This window comes from Oncorhynchus gorbuscha, linkage group LG10, assembly GCF_021184085.1.
Source record: "Oncorhynchus gorbuscha isolate QuinsamMale2020 ecotype Even-year linkage group LG10, OgorEven_v1.0, whole genome shotgun sequence".
Taxonomy (NCBI): Eukaryota; Metazoa; Chordata; class Actinopteri; order Salmoniformes; family Salmonidae; genus Oncorhynchus; species Oncorhynchus gorbuscha.
Genome location: NC_060182.1, coordinates 5,107,679 through 5,118,853, shown reverse-complemented (window position 1 = coordinate 5,118,853; position 11,175 = coordinate 5,107,679).

Here is an 11,175-nt window from a genome sequence, read left to right as displayed (position 1 = left end):
GTCCCCTCATCTGGTTGTCTAGGTCTTATTAAAAGAAGTCCCCTCATCTGGTTGTCTAGGCCTTATTAAAAGAAGTCCCCTCATCTGGTTGTCTAGGTCTTATTAAAAGAAGTCCCCTCATCTGGTTGTCTAGGTCTTATTAAAAGAAGTCCCCTCATCTGGTTGTCTAGGTCTTATTAAAAGAAGTCCCCTCATCTGGTTGTCTAGGTCTTATTAAAAGAAGTCCCCTCATCTGGTTGTCTAGGCCTTATTAAAAGAAGTCCCCTCATCTGGTTGTCTAGGTCTTATTAAAAGAAGTCCCCTCATCTGGTTGTCTAGGTCTTATTAAAAGAAGTCCCCTCATCTGGTTGTCTAGGCCTTATTAAAAGAAGTCCCCTCATCTGGTTGTCTAGGTCTTATTAAAAGAAGTCCCCTCATCTGGTTGTCTAGGTCTTATTAAAAGAAGTCCCCTCATCTGGTTGTCTAGGTCTTAATTGAAAGGGGGGGGACGTGCCTACAACACAGGCCCAGGCCCTTCCATGGATTGAGATTGACACCCCTGGACTAGTTGTTATTGTGGGGACGTCCCAAGTAGCTCTGTGCCTTACCAGCCAACGTTAGCTTGTGAGAGCTAAATAGCGTACTAGCTAACTAGCAAAGTAGCCTTTGTATACAAAAAACAAATATATATACGCTATTAAAAAGCACAAATATCGTTAATTTATTTTTTTGTAAGATAAAAAAATATTTAAAAAACCGGAAAACAATATCTAAAAAAGGAGTAAACCAAGTTCATTGAAAAGGTTTAAACAAAAGAAATGTCATTATAGTAACACGGCTCTCTCCGGTCCCCCATTTTCCAGAACGGCTGTGTTGCTGCGTCGGGCCCCAAGTTGCATTCATAGCTACAATGTGCACCATCACAAACACATAATATGTTTTCATTCCCCCCCAAAATCAGTGTGCACCATCACAAACACATATGTATTCATTTCCCCCCAAAATCAACCAACATTAGGCCAAACATGTCTCATATTCAACAACAATTACATGTCAGTAATAAACGTTACCTTGACCAACGTCCATGGCGTCGAATTGAGCGGAGTTTTTTTGGGGGGGGGGGCTTTATAGCAACAAACAAAAATAAATATGTAAGTTAGATTATATATAATTTTAAAAGGTGACTAAGCACAGCGCCGTCCACTCAATCAATTGAAACCTTTGAGCCTCTCCGTGTGTTTGACAGGATTCCACAATAACAAAACACGTCGAGGGAGACGTACACGAACAAGGGGTGTATTCATTTACGTCTCGCACCGGAAACCGTTTAAGAACCAAACGGGAACGGGCACTACTGCCTACCGCTATAATAAGAACGGGATCTAATCTGAATGTGTCCAATAGAAACTCTTATTTTCGTTGCAAAAACGTTTTTATCCGTTTAGAGGAAACGGTTTCTGTAGAATCGGCGTAATGAATACACCCTAAATACTACATACTCACACCAATAAATGGACACACTCTTTTCACGCCACTTCGATAAGTGATTTTCGTGATTTTAACAGGTTAGGAGAGCATTTTCGCTAACCTTAACATCAGTCTCCTAACCTGCTACGAAAAAGTCACTTCTGTATCGAAAGTGGCGTGAAAAGTGTTAGATACCAGTCACAAACCCCGCCTATTTCTACTTCGCTATCTTATTTTAAGCTTAACAGTAAAAACCTTGTGTCTTACCTTAAATTAAGACTTTAAAAATATTTTTTTAAATAGCGTATTTTTTTATTTTATTGTTCATACATTTTTGCTCGATGATGTACTTCCAGCATGTGCCTTTTCCGGCGTCAGTGGATGGCGTTGTCAACGCGTCTCTCCTGCCCCGATTTTACAGCCGACAGAGAGAGAGAGAGAGAGAGAGAGAGAGAGCCTCTGAAAGACTTGAAAATACTGTGTGCTCAGGTATATACCGTATCTACAGTGACATGTATCTACAATTCTTTCTAAGCCAAGTTATTCTTGAGTAATAAGTCGATTGTCATTATTACATCAAGACCTATTTTATATCATCAGGTAAATCTGAAAACAGGTTCATCATTTTGATCACAACACAACTACCTCGGTTGAGGGTGGTCCACTTCCTTCTCTAAACTCAGGTTTCCTTACTAGCTACCGAGTTTACCAGTTCAACTAGTTAACCAGTTATTCACTACCGAGCTTTCCAGGTCAACTAGTTAACCAGTTATTCACTACCGAGCTTACCAGTTCAACTAGTTAACCAGTTATTCACTAGTTCAACTAGTTAACCAGTTATTACCAGGTCAACTAGTTAACCAGTTATTCACTAACGAGCTTACCAGTTCAACTAGTTAACCAGTTATTCACTACCGAGCTTACCAGTTCAACTAGTTAACCAGTTATTCACTAACGAGCTTACCAGTTCAACTAGTTAACCAGTTATTCACTACCGAGCTTACCAGTTCAACTAGTTAACCAGTTATTCACTACAGAGCTTACCAGTTCAACTAGTTAACCAGTTATTAACTACCGAGCTTACCAGTTCAACTAGTTAACCAGTTATTCACTACCGAGCTTACCAGGTCAACTAGTTAACCAGTTATTCACTACCGAGCTTACCAGGTCAACTAGTTAACCAGTTATTCACTACCGAGCAACTTTAACCAGTTATTCAACTAACCAGTTAACCAGTTATTCACTACCGAGCTTACCAGGTCAACTAGTTAACCAGTTATTCACTACCAACCAGGTCAACTTTATTCACAGGTCAACTAGTTAACCAGTTATTCACTACCGAGCTTACCAGGTCAACTAGTTAACCAGTTATTCACTACCGAGCTTACCAGTTCAACTAGTTAACCAGTTATTCACTACCGAGCTTACCAGTTCAACTAGTTAACCAGTTATTCACTAACGAGCTTACCAGTTCAACTAGTTAACCAGTTATTCACTACAGAGCTTACCAGTTCAACTAGTTAACCAGTTATTCACTACCGAGCTTACCAGTTCAACTAGTTAACCAGTTATTCACTACCGAGCTTACCAGTTCAACTAGTTAACCAGTTATTCACTACAGAGCTTACCAGTTCAACTAGTTAACCAGTTATTCACTAACGAGCTTACCAGTTCAACTAGTTAACCAGTTATTCACTACCGAGCTTACCAGTTCAACTAGTTAACCAGTTATTCACTGCACTGCATATGTTTTCTTATTTAAAACAACATTTTTTATTGTCAGATTATGTTAAAGTTTTGAATTAAATACATTAAATGTTGCATCTCTAAAGGCCAGGGGATTACAAGACATCATTCAAATAAAATCCCTTCTTTATTTTGTAAAAACTCAAATGAAAATGTCATTCTACTCCAGGAGACTCACTCCTTGCGATCCAGATTCTAGTTTTTGGAAGTCACTGTTTATAATAATATGCCATTTAGCAGACGCTTTTATCCAAAGCGACTTACAGTCATGTGTGCAGTCCCGGGAATCGAACCCACTACCCTGGCGTTACAAGCGCCATGCTCTACCAACTGAGCTACAGAAGGACCATATATTGTAGTCATGGATCGAACCACTCAGCTAATACTATATATTTCTTCATACGTTTAGAGGTGATATTTCAGAGTGTTGTGTGTCCAAAGATGGAAGATTGGTTAAATTGATCTCAAAAATAGATACTGCTTCAATTATTATATGCAATGTGTATGGGTACAATTCTCACACCTCAAATAGGACTTTCATTTTCGATCTCGCTGCGAAACAAGTATACAAATTCATTGCTTATAATAGCTGGAGACTTCAATGAAAACACTCGATAACTCTTTAGATATACACCTAGAATAACTCAGAGATCTCAGAATAGTGACATCACCTCATTTTGCAGTAAACTGACAGTGGTCGATGCATGGAGTTTCTATAAAACAAACTGACAGGGGTCGATGCTAGGCGTTTCTATAAAACAAACTGACAGTGGTCGATGCATAAAACAAACTGACAGTGGTCGATGCATGGCGTTTCTATAAAACAAACTGACAGTGGTCGATGCATGGCGTTTCTATAAAACAAACTGACAGGGGTCGATGCATGGCGTTTCTATAAAACAAACTGACAGTTCTATAAAACAAACTGACAGGGGGCGTTTGACAGTGGTCGATAAAAAACAAACTGACAGTGGTCGATGCATGGCGTTTCTATAAACAAACTGACAGTGGTCGATGCATGGCGTTTCTATAAAACACACTGACAGGGGTCGATGCATGGCGTTTCTATAAAACAAACTGACAGTGGTCGATGCTTCAGGAAACAGCAGCTGGAGCAGATGTGGCCAGGGCAATAAATCGCAAGGTCCGTACTGTGAGACGCCTAAGACAGCGAGACAGGACGGACAGCTGATCGTCCTCACAGTGGCAGACCACGTGTAACAAGACCTGCACAGGATCGGTACATCCGAACATCACACCTACGGGACAGGTACAGGATGGCAACAACAACTGCCCATGTTATACACCAGGAACGTCCCGGGGACAATCCCTCCATCAGTGCTCAGACTGTCCGCAATCAGGCTGGACTGAGGATGGCTTGTGCCCAAGTGTTATGCACAATCCCTCCATCAGTGCTCAGACTGTCCTCACCAGACCCTACTTGCAACAACATCCCCTATGGGCACAAACCCACCATTGCTGGACCAGACAGGACTGAAAAAAAGTGCTCTTCACTGACGAGTTGCGGTTTTGTCTCACCAGGGGTGATGGTCGGTTTTATCGTCGAAGGAATGAGCGTAACACCGAGGCCTGTCCTCTAGAGCGGGATTGATTTGGAGGTGGAGGGTCCAATCATGGTCTGGGGCGGTGTGTCACAGCATCATCGGACTGAGCTTGTTGTCATTGCAGGCAATCTCAACGTTGTGCGTTACAGGGAAGACATCCTCCTCACACATGTGGTACCCTTCCTGCAGGCTCATCCTGACATGACCCTCCAGCATTACAATGACACCAGCCATACTGCTCATTCTGTGTGCGATTTCCTGCTAGACAGGAATGTCAGTGTTCTGCCATGGCCAGCGAAGAGCCCGGATCTCAATCCCATTGAGCACGTCTGGGACCTGTTGGATCGGAGGGTGAGGGCCAGGGCCATTCCCCCCAGAAATGTCCGGGAACTTGCAGGTGCCTTGGTGGAAGAGTGGGGTAACATCTCACAACAAGAACTGGCAAATCTGGTGCAGTCCATCAGGAGAAGATGCACTGCAGTACTTAATGCAGCTGGTGGCCACAACAGATACTGACTGTTACTTTTAATTTTGAACCTGCCACCTTTGTTCAGGGACACATTATTCAATTTATGTTAGTCACATGTCTGTGGAACTTGTTCAGTTTATGTCTCAGTTGTTGAATCTTGTTATGTTCATACAAATATTTACACATGTTAAAGTTTACTGAGAAAAAAATGCAGTTGACAGTGAGAGGACGTCTCTTTTTCGTTGTTGTTGAGTTTACAATACAGAATGCGTCGACGTAATTTACTTTCTAAAAAAAAAGGAGCCACAAATGAGACTTGTTTAAGCATCAGAAACATTTATTTTACAACAGCACATCAGATAAATGACACCAGTCTTCTCTTTCAGACAGTAGATGACCATACATCCTATCTTCTATTCACTTCCACTGTATTTACAGGAGAACTCAACCATTCATTCAAATGACCACACACCTAGTTTACATACCATTTAAGCTATATATATATATATATATTCATTTATTTAAAAAAAAAGATACAAAATAAAACAATGCTTCATTATTATTCTTACCACTATATATTTGCACTAACATTTCTTGTTGTTGTTGTTGTTTTAAACAGTTTAACACGATGTTGTTTCTTTAGCAAACTTTCTCTCCGACAAGTTGCATGTATTTCAACACCTCAAAAGAGAAAGAAACCACAGCAAGGATTTGTGGGTAACAGAAATGTCATTTTCATTTGTCAATGTCTTCATGTTAACAGATATTCTGATAATAGAATCAAATCAAAATGAGTAAGTAGTGGGGCAGGCCAATTAACTACAACCAATTAAAAATGAGTAAGTAATGGGGCAGGCCAATTAACTACAACCAATTAAAAATGAGTAAGTAGTGGGGCAGGCCAATTAACTACAACCAATTAAAAATGAGTAAGTAGTGGGGCAGGCCAATTAACTACAACCAATTAAAAATGAGTAAGTAGTGGGGCAGGCCAATTAACTACAACCAATTAAAAATGAGTAAGTAATGGGGCAGGCCAATTAACTACAACCAATTAAAAATGAGTAAGTAATGGGGCAGGCCAATTAACTACAACCAATTAAAAATGAGTAAGTAATGGGGCAGGCCAATTAACTACAACCAATTAAAAATGAGTAAGTAATGGGGCAGGCCAATTAACTACAACCAATTAAAAATGAGTAAGTAGTGGGGCAGGCCAATTAACTACAACCAATTAAAAATGAGTAAGTAATGGGGCAGGCCAATTAACTACAACCAATTAAAAATGAGTAAGTAATGGGGCAGGCCAATTAACTACAACCAATTAAAAATGAGTAAGTAATGGGGCAGGCCAATTAACTACAACCAATTAAAATGAGTAAGTAATGGGGCAGGCCAATTAACTACAACCAATTAAAAATGAGTAAGTAATGGGGCAGGCCAATTAACTACAACCAATTAAAAATGAGTAAGTAGTGGGGCAGGCCAATTAACTACAACCAATTAAAAATGAGTAAGTAGTGGGGCAGGCCAATTAACTACAACCAATTAAAAATGAGTAAGTAGTGGGGCAGGCCAATTAACTACAACCAATTAAAAATGAGTAAGTAGTGGGGCAGGCCAATTAACTACAACCAATTAAAAATGAGTAAGTAGTGGGGCAGGCCAATTAACTACAACCAATTAAAAATGAGTAAGTAATGGGGCAGGCCAATTAACTACAACCAATTAAAAATGAGTAAGTAATGGGGCAGGCCAATTAACTACAACCAATTAAAAATGAGTAAGTAATGGGGCAGGCCAATTAACTACAACCAATTAAAAATGAGTAAGTAATGGGGCAGGCCAATTAACTACAACCAATTAAAAATGAGTAAGTAGTGGGGCAGGCCAATTAACTACAACCAATTAAAAATGAGTAAGTAATGGGGCAGGCCAATTAACTACAACCAATTAAAAATGAGTAAGTAATGGGGCAGGCCAATTAACTACAACCAATTAAAAATGAGTAAGTAGTGGGGCAGGCCAATTAACTACAACCAATTAAAAATGAGTAAGTAGTGGGGCAGGCCAATTAACTACAACCAATTAAAAATGAGTAAGTAGTGGGGCAGGCCAATTAACTACAACCAATTAAAAATGAGTAAGTAGTGGGGCAGGCCAATTAACTACAACCAATTAAAAATGAGTAAGATAGTTGGGCAGGCCAATTAACTACAACCAATTAAAAATGAGTAAGTAGTGGGGCAGGCCAATTAACTACAACCAATTAAAAATGAGTAAGTAATGGGGCAGGCCAATTAACTACAACCAATTAAAAATGAGTAAAGTAGTGGGGCAGGCCAATTAACTACAACCAATTAAAAATGAGTAAGTAGTTTTGGGACAGGCCAATTAACTACAACCAATTAAAAATGAGTAAGTAGTGGGGCAGGCCAATTAACTACAACCAATTAAAAATGAGTAAGTAGTGGGGCAGGCCAATTAACTACAACCAATTAAAAATGAGTAAGTAGTGGGGCAGGCCAATTAACTACAACCAATTAAAAATGAGTAAGTAATGGGGCAGGCCAATTAACTACAACCAATTAAAAATGAGTAAGTAGTGGGGCAGGCCAATTAACTACAACCAATTAAAAATGTTTGACTTGATAATTGAACCTTCGGAAAAAAAGGAATATAAAGGAAGATGCTCTCGGACGGATTTTTACTCTTTCTTCTTCTTTCTCTTTCTTACACTGGAGCTCAACAAAATGGAGGCTGGTCCCAGACCTGTTTGTGCTCTTGCCAACCCCATTAAAAGTCCTTTTCAAGCCGAGTGCCAATGAGTGACAAGGAGTTGGTATGACAGCACAAACAGACTGGCACTCAGGTTAGGACAAAATGACAAGTGGATAACATTTTTGGATTGACATTGAAAAGTCTTGAGTATAACACAGCCTGCTAACATGAGGTAAAACAAAATCTAACAACAATATATATAACATCTAAAAACACAAATGAGATTCATCAACTCATTACATCACACATACAACCAACATGCTGCTCAAAGATGATTGGCTAGCGAGTCGGCGTGACTACTGAGGGTGTTGGAACACCTAGAACCTGATGATGCAGCTGCTGCTTCATTGTAGTAAACTGGTCTTTTAGGATGAATCCCAAATGGCACCCTATTCCCTATATAGTACACTACTTTAGACCAGGACCCTATAGAACCCTATTCCCTATATAGTGCACTACTTTAGACCAGGTCCCATGAGTAGGGCTCTGGTTAAAAAAACGTGTTTTTTAAAGTGTGCCCTACATAGGGAGATACAGCCATACTCTGATATTCAGTGTCGGACTAAATACAGAGATATAGCCAACAGGCATAACCACCACTTTGGATATATAGAATGTTATTCTCTACTTTGACGACATAAATAAGAAACAAAACAATCTATTGGAGAGAGAAAAAAAAAAGAGAAAAGAAATCTACATTTTTTTTTTTCAAAACTCAAATATACACAACTTAATAAAATCTAAACCAATACGGTTCACATTACTTCCTCAAAGACAAATCTATACCGTATCCACGGTAACAGTCTAGCTAGGTCTAGGTGTAATCAGTGTCAGAACCCTGCTATACCGTATCCACGGTAACAGTCCAGCTAGGTCTAGGTGTAATCAGTGTCAGAACCCTGCTATACCGTATCCACGGTAACAGTCCAGCTAGGTCTAGGTGTAATCAGTGTCAGAACCCTGCTATACCGTATCCACAGTAACAGTCCAGCTAGGTCTAGGTGTAATCAGTGTCAGAACCCTGCTATACCGTATCCACGGTAACAGTCTAGCTAGGTCTAGGTGTAATCAGTGTCAGAACCCTGCTATACCGTATCCACGGTAACAGTCTAGCTAGGTCTAGGTGTAATCAGTGTCAGAACCCTGCTATACCGTATCCACGGTAACAGTCCAGCTAGGTCTAGGTGTAATCAGTGTCAGAACCCTCCTATACCGTATCCACGGTAACAGTCTAGCTAGGTCTAGGTGTAATCAGTGTCAGAACCCTGCTATACCGTATCCACGGTAACAGTCCAGCTAGGTCTAGGTGTAATCAGTGTCAGAACCCTGCTATACCGTATCCACGGTAACAGTCCAGCTAGGTCTAGGTGTAATCAGTGTCAGAACCCTCCTATACTGTATCCACGGTAACAGTCTAGCTAGGTCTAATCGGAGTTTACCCTTCATTAAAACACACACATTTTTCATAGTGTGGTCCCCTGCTCCCTTTCTATCTAGTCACATGCTTCTCATATTTCACTAGTCTTATGGAAACTACGAACAAAAATCCTAGGAAAAACGCAACAAAGAAAACCAAGAATCTGTAAGCAGCGCAAGTGTTTAGTCCATAAGCAGAATACCATGTGCCTTTTATCAGTACATGGTTAGGGAGGCAAATGGTTCACACGGTCTACAGTACACAACGATAAACTAATCAACGTTCTTTTGAAGCGTTTGTGTGTGTGTTTCCGTATAAGATAACCTGTTGACATGGCAGCTGTGGACCTACGAAACCGTGGCAAGTCCCAACACAGATATCTTGTCGCTGCCCGAGGACCGTGTCGAAACACCTACAGCGGTCAAATCATGGTCCAAACTGAATGGTAGAACATGGCTCAGAACTCAGGATATCATAACAACCCACCATTTCTCTAAAATGTTAAAGTGAAGTTGATCGAGCCACTGATGGACAGGTCACCCAGTGTTAACGAAATACGATTGTTAGTTATGGTCTCTACACAGTCTAAACTCGTACAATATATACTTAACAAAAAATATTTTTAAAAAGGCAACATGTAAAATGTTGGTCCCATGTTTCATGAGCTGAAATAGAAGATTCCAGACATTTTCCATGCGCAAAAAAAAACAAAAAAAGCTTATTTCTCTCAAATTTTGTTCACAAATGTGTTTACATCCCTGTTAGTGAGTATTTCTCCTTTGCCAAGATAATCCACCTGACAGGTGTGGCATATCAAGAAGCTGATTAAATAGCATGATCATTACACAGGTGCACCTTGTGCTGGGGTACAATACAAATCCACTCTAAAACGTGCAGACCCCATGTATGGTGTCGTGTGGGTGAGTGGTTTGCTGATGTCAACGTTGTGAACAGAGTGCCCCACGGTGGAGGTGGGGTTATGGTATGGGGCAGGCAAGCTCCTAAGGTGTCTGTGACCAACAGATGCATATCTGTATTCCCAGTCATGTGAAATCAATAGATTAGGGCCTAATTTATTTATTTCAATTCACTGATTTCCTCATATGAACTGTTATTCAGAAAAATCATGTTGCATTTATATTTTTGTTCAGTATATATACACACACACAATGTGGAAGCCGACGTCATGTCCATTAATGCATGTCCAGGTCGCCCTCCACTCCTCTCCCCACCGAGAATGACCCAGTTAAAGTCCTAGCTCAGGAAATACTATCAGAGCATGGTGGCATAAGACTCCCCCTCTCTGGTGGATAGAGAGGAGACGGAGAGGCTGGGGAGGAGACGGAGAGGCTGGGGAGGAGACGGAGAGGCTGGGGAGGAGACGGAGAGGCTGGGGAGGAGACGGAGAGGCTGGGGAGGAGACGGAGAGGCTGGGGAGGAGACGGAGAGGCCGGTGGCTGGGGAGGGGACGGAGAGGCTGGGGAGGAGACGGAGAGGCCGGGGAGGCTGGGAGAGGCCGGGAGGAGACGGAGAGGCTGGGGAGGAGACGGAGAGGCCGGTGGCTGGGGAGGAGACGGAGAGGCCGGTGGCTGGGGAGGAGACGGAGAGGCTGGTGGCTGGGGACGGAGAGGCCGGGGAGGAGACGGAGAGGCTGGGGAGGAGACGGAGAGGCTTGGGAGGAGACGGAGAGGCTGGGGAGGAGACGGAGAGGCTGGGGAGGAGACGGAAAGTCCGGTGGCTGGGGAGGAGAC